This window comes from Pristis pectinata, chromosome 1, assembly GCF_009764475.1.
Source record: "Pristis pectinata isolate sPriPec2 chromosome 1, sPriPec2.1.pri, whole genome shotgun sequence".
NCBI lineage: Eukaryota > Metazoa > Chordata > Chondrichthyes > Rhinopristiformes > Pristidae > Pristis > Pristis pectinata.
In genome coordinates this window covers 29,935,267-29,951,350 of record NC_067405.1, presented here as the reverse complement: position 1 = coordinate 29,951,350, position 16,084 = coordinate 29,935,267, and the positions used below count along the sequence as shown (strand labels likewise).

Genomic DNA, 16,084 nt, shown 5'->3' with positions numbered 1-16,084 from the left:
AAAATCAGACGTCCTCATCTGTCAAACTCACAATGGTTTAAAGTGCATGTGCAGTTCAACTGAGGGCTGGAATATTTCAACCACGTTAGCCCCCTTCGTTCAATGATCCAGTTGTATTCATTGCCATGATTTTGTCCTTCGAATATCGATCAAATACTTTGCTAATATTCTCTTTTTTAAAAAAAGATATTTAAACAAGAGGCAATTTAACTTAAGAACATAAGAACATAGGAGCAGGAGTAGGACATCTAGCCCTTCAAACCTTCCCCACTATTTAATATGATCATGGCTCATCTATACAGGCTTCAAGTCCTCTTCTGTGCCGTTTCACCATCACCCTCTATTCCTTGATTTATCAGATATTTATCCAGCTCCACTTTAAATACTTCTAATAATCTGGCCTTTACCATCCTTGGAGCAGAGAGATCCAGAGATTTTCCACCCTCTGTGAGAAGAAATTTCTATATACTTCAGATTTAAATGACTGGCCCTTCATTTTGTAGCTAGGCCCCCTTTTTGAGCCTCCCTCACTAGTGAAATCATCCCAACCTCTACCCTGTCAAACCTCCTTAGGTTTTCCCCTCATTCTTCTAAACTCCAAGGAATACAGACCCAAACTATTTAGTCTCTCTTTTAATTTAAATTTACCATTTACAGTGAAAGGGAGAAATAATGCCCTAGATTTTCCAGAGAAATGCCAGTAGTTTCTGCCCACATTATCCCATGTAACCATTTGAATGCTGAGAACTCCTGCTGAGTTGCTTAGTTCTGAAATCCCTGACTGGTTCTCACTGCTGTAGTTTAGAAAGCACTCCCACATTGGACTCCTCATGGAATCCAGCAGCGGAGTGCCAACTTCCTGCAGTTTCTCAGCAAGAAAACCTGCCCACTGAACCTCTACCAAGTTAGACCTGTACAGGTTCAGCAACTTAGTTCACTTCAATGGTGAGCCAACTGTTGGAAGGAGGGAGATGGGCAAGTTTCAAGTAATTTACTTTTTATTGTGACTTAATGGAATTTATTTACATGAGCTTATTTATTTGCTTTTGGCATTTTCCTTTTTTGCATTTTAACATCTAAAATATTAATACTAATAGTAATTTTTAACAGGTTTTGAATGTTTCAGTGTCAGATGTTTATGAAACAAAAAAAAACAGAAAATGCTGGAAACATTCAGCAGGTCAGACAGCATTTGTGGAAACAGGAACAGTTGAAGGGTCTCCAACCTGAAACATCAATTCTTTCTACAGATGCTGCCTGAACTGTTGTGCGTTTCCAGCATTTTCTGTTTTTATTTCAGCTTTTCAGCATCAGCAGTTTATTTTATTTTTATTTACAAAACTCACAGCTTTGATAGTCAGTTCAGATCAGGGTGTGACCTAGCCACCTGATTAAGGTCTTCAGCAGGGATTTGCATTGGTAGATGCTGCCTGAGGACATGTTGATTAAACTGGAGTTGGCCTGATTCAGGAAGTTCTCAAAAGACAACGCATTCAAAGTAATTACAGGTTTTGTGAGTAGCTGAGTGACAAGTGCATTGTCATCAAGTGATTTTAAGGTGATTGGAGGAAGGTATAAGGGGGATGTCAGGAGTAAGTTTTTTACACAGAGAGTGGTGGGTGCATGGAATGCACTGCCTACAGAGGTTGTGGGGGCAGATACATTAGGGACATTTAAGAGACTCTTCAATAGACACATGAATGATAGAAAAATAGGGGGCTATGTGGGAGGGAAGGGTTAGACAGATCTTAGAGCAGGATAAAATGTCAGCACAACATTGTGGGCCAAAAGGCCTGTACTGTGCTGTAGTGTTCTATGTTCTATGCAGGCATCTTGCCTCTCCCAGGAAATTCCAGGCCAAACTTTTTTTGTTTTAATTAATTTATTGAACGACACAAAGACGATACTTTGACTTCAGCAATCAAAAGGCACTTATACCTGTATGGAAAACTGCAATTTGAGCCAGGCAAGAGAAATCACTACCTGACAGAAATCAGTGCTGCATTCACCGGGTTTAATCAGTTAAGTCACAATATAAATACATAAAGAGACAGTCTTAGTGCAAGATAAAAATTTATAGCCCCAAACAACCAATCAAAAATATTTCAAAGGTTAAGACCATAGATCAAGAACCTACAAAATCAATGTTAAACCCCATCATCATTCACTAAAAAAAATGGAATCTCACATCTAGTGTGTTCCCAAATTTACATTTCAATTGTATAGAATTAAAATGTCATATTGCACAGAAACAAGCCCTTCAGTCTACCTTGTCCATGCCAACCATCAAGTACCGGTTGATACTAATCCTATTTACCAGTATTTGGTCGATAGCCTATTATGCTTTGGTGACTGAGATGATCAACTAGAAGTTTCTTAAATGATGTGAAAGTACCTGCCTTCACTATGTTCTCGGACAGTGCATCCCAGACCGGAGACCCTCTGGATGGAAAAATACTTCATCAGATCCCTACAAAACTTATTATCCTCACCCTAAACCTATGCCCTCCAGTCTTGGATACTTCTACCAGGAGAATATATTATTCCAGCTGAAAGCTGTAGATATGTGACCAACTCACAGATTCACTTATGCTTCTTCCAAATATTGGATATGTTCAACAATGACAGTGAGGTTTCATTTTAACTTTCTTCTGAATCACTTGAGCTGGCCACCTGATTAACAGGATAAAGAAGCTAAATGCAAACTGTTATTTTGTGGTTCTATGTTATAAAATTCCACAGTATTTAATAAACTCTTAAAAAAAAATCTGAAATACTGTGTGGCAAAAATATTGTTCAAATTACTGCTTTTGGATTTTGAATTACAAAAGCATCTATGTTCAAAAAGGACACGGTATCTTCATTTATTCAAGCATGACCTTAATGTTGGGTGATAAATATTCGCATTCAACAACTAATCAGTTTAAGAGCAATTGGGCAGCAGAGTGGTACACCTAGCATAACTACTGCCTCAGTGCTCCAATGATCTGGGTTTGAACCTGACCTCCTGTACTGTTTGTGTGGAGTTTGCACATTCTCCCCATAACTGGGTTTCCTCTGAGCGCTCCAGTTTCCTTTCACATCCCAAAGGCATGCAGGTTGGCATGTTAATTGGCCACTGTAAATTACTCGTCGTGTGTTGGTGATTGATAGAATACGGGAGGAGTTGATCACATGTGGAGAGAAGTGGGATTAATGTAAATGGGTTGGTGTAAACTTAATGGGTCAAACGGTCCATTTCTGGGCAGTACCATTGTATGACTCTAGTACTTTGCAGGCTCCTAATGAAAAGTGTCTCTCTGTAAGGGAGACCTTTATAGCCTATGTCGAGGTTTTGAACCTTCTAATGGCAACTTTGGAGTATCAATTACAAAGTTATGCTCTAAGTATTAGGTGGCATTTGACGCAAGAGAACTCAGTGAATATAGAAGAACTGGATATCTCCATGAAACTAGAAGCCTATTTTTCAAGGACTTGTGCACTCACAGAACCATATGAAGAGTCAAAGGGAGCTACATTAATTAAAAATAACCTTTGCAAATTGCTGTAATCTGATATTTTCAAAAAGATATAAAATGAACAACCACCAAAATCAGAACTGTGCATTCTGATCAATTCCATTTATGAACTATACCGGCTGTTGCAAATAATATTGGGACCACAATCTTTTCATATGAACTATATTTCCTCTACAGCCATTCTACATTTGGTTGTGAAGAAACACTGACAGAGGAAAAAATGGTTGCTATGCATATAGGTCAGCATAAGCAATAATGGCATAAAACAAATAAATAAGCTAGGTCAGGTCAAAGATACGGAGCAGAGCCATAATAAAGCAATCATCAAAGAGATATTGGGATACATGAAAATAACCAAATAAATCAGATGATATGAAGTAAGATATAAAAGGTTTCCAAGTATGGATACAGAATAAAGATAGGAATTATTGAAACTAAACAAAAATAAAACATAATTTTTCAACAGGCATTATTTTTAGATCACTGACGACAAGAAATGACAAACATGATTCACAATTAATGAACATAGATACATCAAAGAGGTGAACAACTGTAAGATGGTTGACTGATAGGAAATTAAAACAAGGATACATAGAAATTTAAAAGCTGTTATCATTTGGTTTCAGTTATGTATTTAATTTTAGGTAGATTTCTACCTTACTTTCAGTCAAGTTCCTAAAGGAACGATGCTTGGTTAACAGATTGGTAGCATTGTACAAAGTAAAAGTAATCTCACAGAAATGATATCATGCTTCTCTGGAGGCATAATCATCCCTTTATTGAGAAACTAATAAAGGCAAAGTCTGTGTTACAGCTTACCTTCAAGGTCAAACTATGTAAGATTAATGAAGGAGCAATGACTTGGTGATAAAAAGTATAAATTTTATAATCTTGAAGACTGCAGGAAGTAAAATTAAAGATAATATGGTATCCATAGATCTACAATCCTGGAAGAAAATACTGGAGTAGGATACCATCTAATGTGTCTTAGTTTCAGCATAAGTGGGTGCACAGTTAAACACGGAGAGAAGCTAAGGTATGGAGTAGGGGATATTTGGAGATTGGAAGGAATGAAAAACTTCACAGGAGCATTGACATATTAAGCTAGTTAAGCAGAGAGACAAAAAACATTATATCAAAGGGAGAGCTAAGAAAAGAACTGTGCAAAATCTCAAAAGAGAGGATTCAATGCTGTGTTTAAATCTTCATGAATCAGTTTTTTTTAACAGTTTTGTACTACTGTTTGTCATGATGGATTTATCATAGTTTCTGTTGGAATAGTTGGATGTAACTGAATAATGAAGTAAGGATCTCTACCATAAATGTTGAAATAAGAAATGCCAAGAAAGTATCAGTCAACAGGGAAACAAATATCATTTACAGAAACTTTTAGGAAGAACATAGAACATTACAGCACAGTACAGGCCCTTCAGTCCACAATGTTGTGCCAACCTTTTAACCTACTCTATGATCAATCGAACCATTGCCTTCATATAGCCCTCCATTTTCTATCATCCATGTGCCCACCTAAGAGTCTCTTAAATGTCCCTAATGTATCTGCCTCTACCGGCACCCCGGCAGTGCATTCCATGCACCCAACACTCCATGTATAAAAAACTTTCCTCCAATCACCTTAAAATTATGCCACCTTGTGTGAGCAATTTCCGCCCTGGGAAAATGTCTCTGGCTGTCCACTCAGTCTATGTCTCTTATCATCTTGTACAACTCTATCAGGTCAGCTCTCATCCTCCTCCACTCCAAAGAGAAAAGCTCTACCTCGCTCAACCTATCCTCATAAGACATGTTCTCCAATCCAGGCAGTATCCTGGTAAATCTCCTCTGCACCCTTTCTAAAGCTTCCAGAACAGAACACAATATTCTAGGTGTGATCTAACCAGGGTTTTGTAGAGCTGGAACATTACCTCATGGCTCTTGAACTCAATCCCCCAACTAATGAAGGCCAACACGCCATATGCCTTCTTAACAACCCTATCAACTTGCATGGCAACTTTGAGAGATCTATGGACTAGATCCCAAGATCCCTCTGTTCCTCCACACTGCTAAGAATCCTGCCATTAACCCTGTATGCTGCTTTCAAATTTGACCTTCCAATGTGAATCACTTCACACTTTCGGGTTGAACTCCATCTGCCACTTCTCAGCCCAGCTTTGCATCCTATCAATGTCTTGTTGTAACCCTTGACAACCTTCTACACTATCCACAACACCACCAACCTTCATGTCATCTACAAACTGACTAACCCACCCTTCCACATCCTCATCCAAGTCATTAATAAAAATCACAAAGAGCAGGGGTCCCAGAACAGATCCCTGCGGAACACCACTGGTCACCGACCTCCAGGCAGAATATGCTCCATCTACAACCACCCTCTGGCCTTCTATGGGCAAGTCAATTCCGAATCCACACAGCCAAGTTTCCCTGGATCGCATGCCTCCCGACCTTCTGAATGAGCCTATTATGGGGAACCTTATCAAACACCTTACTAAAGTCCATATACACCACATCCACTGCTCTACCCTCATTAATGTGTTTTGTCACATCCTCAAAGAATTCAATCAGGCTCGTGAGGCATGACCTGCCCCTCACAAAGCCATGCTGACTGCCCCTAATCAGACTATGCTTCTCCAAATGCTCATACATCCAGTCCCTTAGAAAATTTTTCAATAACTTGCTCACCACTGAAGTAAGACTCACTGGTCTATAATTCCCAGGGTTATCCCTACTCCCTTTCTTGAACAAAGGAATAACACTTGCCACCCTCCAATCATCTGGTACCACTCTTGTGGCCAGTGAGGATGGAAAGATCATTGCCAATGGCTCAGAAATCCCTTCCCTCACTTCCAGTAGTATCCTGGGATATATCCCATCCAGCCCTGGGGACTTATCTATCCTAATGTTTTTCAAAAGTTCCAGATTTACTAAGAACTTTGCTAAGAAACTAAGAGGAATAGTGAAAAAGGCAGTGGTTGCATCCTTTCAATAATGTTGCACTTAACAACACCAGTGGCAGCTTATGTATATTTTAAGCAGAAATAAAGTAGATTTCAGGTGTTATAGACAAAATGTGGTGTCCGACACAATAGGTTAGACTTTCACAAAAGGAAACATAACAGTACTCTGACTGAACCAAGATTTAATACCTAACTCATAAGTTGGAAGAGGGAAATCTGAAACCTTTCAAATATGTACTGGTGCTAAAAATAAAAGAAAAACTGCAGATGTTGGAAATCTGAAATAAAAGTAAAAATTGTTGGAAACACTGAGCAGGTCAAGGAGCATCTTCGGAAAGAAAAATAGAGTTAATGTGCCCATCCATTCTTCTTTATTTGGATCCTTTTCCCATTCAACTTCACTAGGGGTATTTTGTAGAAGTAATTACCCTATCACAAATATTTGAACAGGTGGTGGGAAATGGGGCACCCGGGGAAACCTACATGGTCCCAGCAAGAATGGACAGACTTGCCAAAGACAACATCTGTAGTCAGGATTGAATTCAGCTTTCTGGAGCTGTGAAGCAGAAGCATTAATGGAATAAAATGGTATCTAAATAGTTGGAAATGGAGGAGGATGTTTTCTGAAAGATATTATATACACTGATCTGGTGAAGATCCAGGAGTTTTTTTAAATCAGCTGTGAGCAACTATCAACAATCAATTGATAGTTAATTAAGAATAACAAGTTTATTGAATACTGTTGCATAAATAATAATTAAAAAATTAGGAATAATAAATTGCTGGCAACATTAATATGACAAAAATGTTTATTATTATTGCAGTAGATACTAATGGCATACTTTTAATAAAGCTTTGCCCATGTGTTCAAATTGTCAATGATGATTCATACTTTAATGTATCAATATCACTCAACCACATACAGTAAATTAATGGTGTTTCACTATGAACCACTCACCCAGGAAGGTGGCGAAATGAATGATGCATAACTCCATTGATTTTGATTCCTGATTTGTGTTGGAGATCCATAGACTCAGAATCACAGTCAAACTTTTTCAGGTATAATTTCAAAGCAAACTCTATATCTAATAAATATAATCTGATCACATAACTCGACCTTCCATTGGATTCAGTTAGTTGTTGAATAACCTATCTTCAGTGAATGAGCAATTTATCTAATTAATCTAGTCTGATTTTAAGTATAAATTTTGCATTTATCTACAACATTACAGACAACAAAAATAATGGAAGACATGTTAATGCACTAACAGAAATTGTATCGATGTCATCTTATAGAATGATATGAAAAGTGAGAAGGGCAGGCTGTTGAGTGTGGGAAAAGCTGATCAATTTCATATTGACAACAGCATATCTTAAGTACCATCAGAGAGTCGAAGGTTATTACCAGCTGACTGAAAGTGGAATGTATAAAATATAAGTTCAGTCAGTAATACTTTGAAAAGTCCTTATATGTTTCAAAGCTTAAAGTGTACGGAACAGAGAAGAGAACAAAAGATTAACAGAATTATTTGAATGGCAGTTTACTGTTCTTTGGTTACAAACTGATCAGCAAATAGGAAAACAAACTAAGAATGAGTAACAATAAGTTTCAGTAACATTTTAGCACTGGAGTGTATAAAGAGTAAATAATAAAGAAAGTAATCTGATAACACAAACATATAAAACTTATTTACTTTTATAAAAATTTCCAGAAGAAATAATATTCTAGAATTCATTTATATCTGAATAGACATTTATTTGAACTGGGGTACACTGTGTAGAAATTACTATTTCAGGTGTGAAAAATGCATGAATCATTTTAGTTCAGCAGTGGAATGGCCTACACCCAATCTGCACAGGCACCAATTCCATCGCTAAATTTGTGGGGACCTTTAAAACCTTAAATATCCAAAAGTGAGGCTTAACTTCTGCTGAGGATTGCTTCTAGACATTTGACTCTAGTGAAAGGGCGGTGTTCAGATTAATTTTTGTTGATGCTGAAGCTTTATTACTTCAGCCACACATTTACTGTACAACATTGAGTCTGGATCCAGTGAAAGGAGTCCTGACTAATTTCTACCCCTCATTTTTCAATGTTGTGAGTATATTATTTTATATACTCACTCCTTTCGGTTTTATCACTGCTACAATCATCCATGTGTAATGAAGGTGTAATGGAAGTAACTTTAGTTTTGCCACGTTCTGATACAGACCCAAGTAAAATTTAATGATGTATTACATTACTACCACTGTATATAAGTTTACAAGAATAGAGTAATCCATAAATTAAATGATAAATCCGAAAAAAGAGAGTAGCCATATATATTGAAACATAGCCACATTTTCTCCACACAATAATTCCAGAAAATCAGTAGGTGTTGACCTGTGGTAATATGCTATCCCAGAGAATGGAAGAATGTAAATAAATCTGTGTCTCCTGTAACCAAGCTGTCAATTCATCTGACAAATCAGAAGTGAAGATAAGGTACATAGAAATCAAGAACATCTAGGGAACAGCAAAGATGTAGAAAGAAGTAATCTTAGTGATTGAGAATCTATTCATAAGTGCAAGGATAAAATGTAAGCTTTTTTAGTGACAAGAAATTCTAACTTTTAAAAAATGGCATGATAAAAGATATTAAAAATACATATAAAGTGAAATGATGAAATTGAAATACAAGTTCATCTTTTGTGTCCTTGGGTACCTTCCTTTAACTTGACAACCTCAGTTTCTATCCGAAGCATAGGCCCTGACCTAGCATTTTTATCCAGACCTGTGACCCTGTTTGATGAAGATAGATTCTGCAATTAAAACATGTGCTGTGTGTATTTTCCCCAGGAAACACAGGCAAAATTTAGATCGTTCAGATGATGCAATGTGCCTCTTCAGCCTACTTTATCAACTTGATAGTTTCCTAAAGTTATTTGAAGAAAAGCTGGAGGAAAAATTTCAAAAGCTCAAGTCAGATAATGCTTATATTGAATGCTTCTTTTCTGAAGCAGATTTACTGACTGCAAGAGACAGCAAAAACAGAGTTTGGCTTCAAATGTTACAAAGCCATTGATAAAAACACATATGATATCTTCAGTTTAACTGGGAAAAGTCAAATGGCATCTTTGTATCTTCAAAAAATATACACAACACATTGAGTGATGAATCTGAGTAATTTATAAAAATGTTTTTAAGTAAATCTACTCATTATGCACTGCAGGAAATATACTAAGCTAGAAGCCATGTATCAGGGATGAGATGCACCGTGTTTGTGTGTTTGAGAAGAAATGGCTGGCAGTTTCTGAGAATGTGAGGCAGAAGTATTCATTATCCCAGAATATTTAGTACAGTTCCTAGTTTTGAAGAAATTGTAATCATAGGTTTGTCAGTCCACATCCTCCCTTTCAATAGTGTCATAATCTGGAGTCCAGTCTTAATAGCTAGGATCCTGATATCATTCTCATTGTTGGCATGTTTCTGACCACACCCTTTATCTTGCACTCCAAGGTAACTGTGCAGTGTCAGCAAAACAAAAAAGCTGGTCATTGACTTCAGGAAGTGGGGCAGTGCAAATGCTCCTGTTTACATCAACAGTGCTGAGGTCGAGAAGGTTGAGAGTTTCAATTTCCTAGGAATGAACATTACCTGTCCTGGTCCAACCACGTAGACGCCATGGCCAAGAAAGCTCACCAGCGCTTCTACTTCCCCAGGAGGCTAAAGAAATTTGGCATGTTCCCTTTGACCCTCACCAATTTTCATCGATGCACCATAGAAAGTGTCCTATCCAGATGCATCACAGCTTGGTATGGCAACTGCTCTACCCATAAACGCAGTGAGTTGTGGACTCAGCTCAGCACATCATGGAAAGCAGCCTTCCTTTCATGGACTGTCTACACTTTTTGCTGCCTTGGTAAAGCAGCCAACAAAATCAAAGACCCCACCCACCCTGGACATTCTCTCTTCTCCCCCCTCCCATTGGGCAGAAGATACAAAAGCCTGAAAGCACACACCACCAGGCTCAAGGGCAGCTTCTATCTTGCCTTTATAAGATTATTGAACGGTTAGCTAGTACAATAAGATGAACTCTTGAGTTCACAATCTCCCTTGTTATGACCATGCACCTTATTGTCTACCTGCACTGCACTTTCTCTGAAACTGTAACACTTTATTCAGCATTCTGTTATTGTTTTATCTTGTACTACCTCAATGCACTGTTGTAATGAATTGATCTGTATGAATGGTATGCAAGACAAGTTTTTCACTGTACCTCGGTACATGTGACAATAATAAACCAATTTACCAATTTACCACTGTCTACATTGACCAGTGCTTCATTCTCAGGGTCTGTAGTCTCTACTCTCCTGATGCTCCACTGAAGTCCTCTTAAATCAGTGATTTCTTGGTAGCAAAACACAGTTCTCACTGTTCCCAAGAGCCTGAGCCAGCTCCATGCCATCAGATCTGGACAGTTGGCTTCTCAAGCTCCCAGGCTCTGAGATCTTCTAACTACAATAATGGCAAACCCTAAAAACCTGCTTCACTTGCTTCTGAAACACTGGCATTTCTTTATCCAAATACATTGCCATACCTTAGCTCACCGCAGCCAATCCAGTGCTGCCAAGTCCTCATACCTGTTACCTATGCTTTGAACCTCAATCTGCTGCATTTCCCAACTCTGTTGGCCTGCTGGAGAGCTTTGGCATAACCTTTGACTCCTCTCGTGGTTAGGTCAGCTCTCAGTTGCAGATCAGTTGGTGCCATTTTCACCTTTTGAGTCAGAAGGCCATCAATTAAAGCTTTACTCCAGAGATTTGACCAGAAAATATCGGCCACATAGAGAGTTGGAGGTACCATCTTTCAGATGTGACATTGAAGGCTCATCTGCTCTCATGAGTTCACATAAAAGAGCCCATGACACTATTTTGAAGAAGACCAGGACTGCTATCCCCAGTGCCCTGGGCAATGTTCATTCCTCAATAAGCTTCATATAGATGGATTGTCTGGACATTATTGCATTACTTTTTTTTGGGAGCTTTTGTTGTGCAAATTGGCAGCCTCATTTTCTAAGTTATAAATGTGACTGTACGTCAAAAATACTATATTAGCTATAAAGTGCTTTGGGACATTACGAAAGGAACATGAAAAGTGCGAAATAATGGCAAGCATTTTTCTTCACCTTTTCAGATCTACACGGTCAAGTATTGTCAATGGTCTTTGATCATTTTATTTATTCAATGGTCCAGACTCTTGGTTAGCTTCCAAATTGCAACTGTACACTGCAACTGCTATTGCCACATTATTGACAATCACAAAAACTTATTGCAGTTGCTAGAATAAATCAAATATCAAAGTCTACCCAAGTAATTATTCTAAAATGTAGGTTTGCACTACAGAGTACTACCAAACTCCAGAATGTTATTATGTATTACCAAGACCCAATAGCCTCTCATAACTGTTCCAAATACTTGCAGCTCCTTTGTAATTAACACAAAATTCTACATCCACCTTCAGTTGGCTGTGCATTAACAACCATTTACCAAGGACTATTTTCCTTCTGTTACTTAGATACCAATACTTAAACGTTATCATTAAAATTAAATAACTTCTTTAAGGATTGTTCTCAAAATATTAATGTCAGAAATTGTGCCTCTACATTGGTGCCTTTCCTGATTTATGGCCAGCTTTCAGTGGTCTCATGATTCAATTCTGTACTTCTCTATTTACCTATCACTAATTAACAGATGATACAAATGAAGTTAAAGGAAAGGGAGGAAATGGAGTCACACTCCACAACTCAGCTACATTCAGATCTTTCTGCGTAGTGACTCAGTGATGAGGTTTTTTAATGTGCTCTCTGTGGGTCATCCATTCAGATGACAGCCTTATTACTTATTCACTAAAAAAACAGTTTGGCATTGTGCCTGCCATGGCTCCTGATCACAGAAAGATGCCAGTTTGTTTAATTTTTCCAGAGTGGGTGTACAATATACCAAGTGACAGAGCAATATACTTAATAAACTGGAAATATTTTTATTACAATCTGAAATATTTTCGAGGTCTTCCCTTTCTATTCAAACAGCTGTAAAAAGCTTAGTCAAGTGATAATTGTTAAAGATGATTTTTGAATACTTTGTAGCAAATAATAAAGGAGAAGTCATCTCTAATTGACATTGTGGGATAAATCCAGAAGCCATAGCTATTTTCAGAATCAGCTCCATAATCTTTTCATTTGCTGGGTCTAATAATGAGAATCTTTTGTTCAGCTTGATGGTTACCATTGCCTCTTCAGATCCAAGGTTGTCTTTCAAAGCCTCTGTGCAAACGTTTCAAACAATCTCTATTAAACATCTGTTAAAGAATGGAAAAATACAGAGAAGAAGCCTATCTAAGTTCTGTGCTGTCAGAAAATGTCTCAATGATAAATGGAGGTCGGCTCAGGCCTCCAGGACTGTGATGTGTGCCAGAAGAGTTTATATCAGTCGCTCAGACTTCTGTGAAAGGTTATTAGAGAGTCTTAAACCAAACATAGGAGTACAAACTGCTTAAAACTGCTGCTATTATAGAATGCCCTAAACTAAACTCAAACTGGTAGTAATTTTTCTCACTAGCCTATGGGTGGTATTATATATTAAGAATTGCATTACTATAGCAACTTGGGAAATTAGGTTTTGAAAATCCTCTACTTTCACTTGATGTTATAATTCAGAGAGCTTAGATAGCTTAAAATATTTTTTTAAACCGGTTCAGTTTTTAGACAAAATCTTGGTGGCACTGGTGAATTTTCTAATGTTTGTTCAAATCAACAAATTCAAAAATACAGAGCTGACAAGAATCGTAAAGGTATTATGTACTAAACTGCAAAAAAATGACCTTACAATCAAAACTCTCCATAAAAATCTCCTTGAAGATTCTCCTGGTGGCTGAAAGAGCTTTTCTCCCTAAGGTGCTGACTCCCACTCGTTCAAATCTGCCATCACCAGTATTCTCCTCAAAGACCAATCCTTGAACTCCGCTGCGCTTCTTCTCCAAAATTCTTAAATGTTTTGTAGCCTCCTGAATTCATGCCCATCTCATCTGGAACTCATGTGCAAATCCCTTGAGTATGGTTTCCACCAGATTGAATCTGATCAAAGTCACTAATGATATCCTGTGTGGTTGTGACAAAAATAATCCATCACTCTTGTCCCTCTCAGCCCACCTGAAACCTCTGACACTGTTAATGCCACTATCCTCCTCTCCAATCTGGTCTAGTTGGACGGGACCACACTTAGCTGATTCTATTATTATGAAGTCACAGCTAGAGAATTAACAGTAATGATTTATCTCAAGGATCTCCACCTTGTGCTGCCTTATTTCTCATTTGCATACTGCCACATAACATCAATGTTTAAATAAAACATGCCATTAAATTCCTTGTATACCCTGATAACACCCATCCCTAACTCACCACACCCACATTGTCTCGAAGTTGCCGTATTAGTTGTTTAACATCCATCACTGGATGAGTAGAAATTTCCTCCAAATGAACGCTGGAGAAAGCAAAGTTTATTACTCATTATCCCTATCACAAATTCTATTCCCCAATCATCAAATCTATCCCACTCCATGGCAAACACTTGAAACTAAACCAAACTGTTTAGAACCTTGGTGTTATACTTGACTCAGATAGCTTATACATGGCATCATTGTGAAAAACTGTCCAAAATTTCCAGTCCATAAAATGCAAGACAAATTAAATCAAACTGATTACCAACCAGTTAGTTCACTCTCAGTCAGCAGGAAAATGATGGAAACAGTCCTAACAAGCAGCTCTAAATCACTAATAATTTGCTCACTGATGCTCAGTGTGTGTTTTGTCTGAATCACTGCTCCTGGTGTCTTTGTTGCCTTGGTTCAAACTAAGACGGAAGAGCTAAATTCCAGAAGTCTGGTGTGAGTGACAGGTCTCTCTATGAAGGCACAATTTAACAGAGTGTGGTGTTAAGGAGTCCTGATACAATTGAAGTTAACCGGCAACAAGGGGAAAAAACTCCAAAGGCTGTAGTTGGGCATTACCCAACAGTGGTTGTGGTTGTGGGGGTCAGTCAGTCCAGCCCTGGGATATTACAATGGGAACACTTCAGAGCAGTATCCTCTAACCAGCCACAACTGTTCGTCAATCATCTTCCTTCCATCATTAAATCAGAAGTGGCCATGTTCACCGAAGATTAAACAATATTCAACCCTATTTAGGAACTCCTCAAAAAACGAAGCTATCAACGGCTGCATGCAGTAAGAACTATATGACATTCAGGCTCAGGCTGGCAGGTGCCCAGTAACATTCAAGCTACAAAACTGCCAGGCAATAACCTTCTCCAAGAGGAGAGAGTCTAAACACTGACCCTTCACTTTCAAACTGCTGAGTCCGCCACCATCAATAACGCTGTAGGTCACACTTTAACAGAAACTCAACTGGACTAATACGTAAATATTCAGCTTTAAGAGAAAGTCAGAGGCCAGGTATCCTGTGGTGACACCCCAAAACTTTTCCACCTTTTACAAGGCACAAGTCATGATATGATGGAATTAGACTTGTTATTTTCCAAGTCCATAGAAGCCAAATAGTGACAGAAGAAATGTAAGGCATGTTATTGCACAAATATGTCACATCTCTTCACAGGAACATTATCAAACAAAACATTGTGGTTTGGTGATATAAGATAATAGCGCAGGTGAACAAAAGTTTAGGTAGGAAATCCTGGAATTTATGGTCTTGGCATGACTGGCAGAATGTAGCTCCAGAAATCTGACACTATCCAAGGCAGAACAGCTTGATTGATTGGCACCCAATCAACCACCCAACTTATTTAATTCTTCTACCACTGGCTCACTGCAGCTGCAGTGTGTACCATCGACAAAATGCACTGCACCAACATGCCTGGGCCATTCTGAAAGAACTTTCCAAAGCACAACCTCTACCATTAGGAAGAGCAAGGACAGCCAATGCGTGGGAACACCATCACTGTCAGATTTCCCTGTAAGTTGCACAGTATTCTGATCGGAAATAAATTACTGTTCCTTCATTGCAACTGGATCAAAATCCTGGAATGCCCTTCCCAACAGCGCCATGGGGCTACCCACTTCAGAAGAATCCAGTGGTTCAAGAAGCTGGCTCATCATACACCTTAAAAGCAATTAGAGATTATGGTAAATGCTGTCCTTGCTAGCCAGACCCACATTCCACAAAACAAATAACATTAAGAGCGAAGAACTCTGTATTGTCACCAGACACTACCTCTATCTGAGCACACATGCTGCTGAAACTCTCATCAATGATTCTATTACATTTAGACTTGCCTATTGCAATTTATTCCCGGCCAGCCTCCTTAATCTATTCTCCATATCTCTTGAGGTCATCAAACTTTCAGCTGACAATGTTTTAGCATCATCCCCTTCATCCAATACCCATGATACTGATTCCATGATTTCTGATCAAGCAAGGCATCAGTTTTAGAAACCTCGCCCTTGTTTTCAGATCCCTTCATAGTCTCTCCCTTAGCAATCTCTATAACCTCCTCCAATCTTGTAACATTGCAAAATATCTATGTCATTGTAGGATTAGC

At 38.3% G+C, this 16,084-nt stretch overlaps 1 protein-coding gene across 3 annotated transcripts in view; it reads right to left on the bottom strand.

Annotated features, from left to right (window-relative positions):
- The window catches only part of nckap5l (NCK-associated protein 5-like), a 368,519-nt gene that overhangs the window by 2,040 nt on the left and 350,395 nt on the right, over positions 1–16,084 (bottom strand). The gene's annotated exons all lie outside the window — the stretch shown is intronic.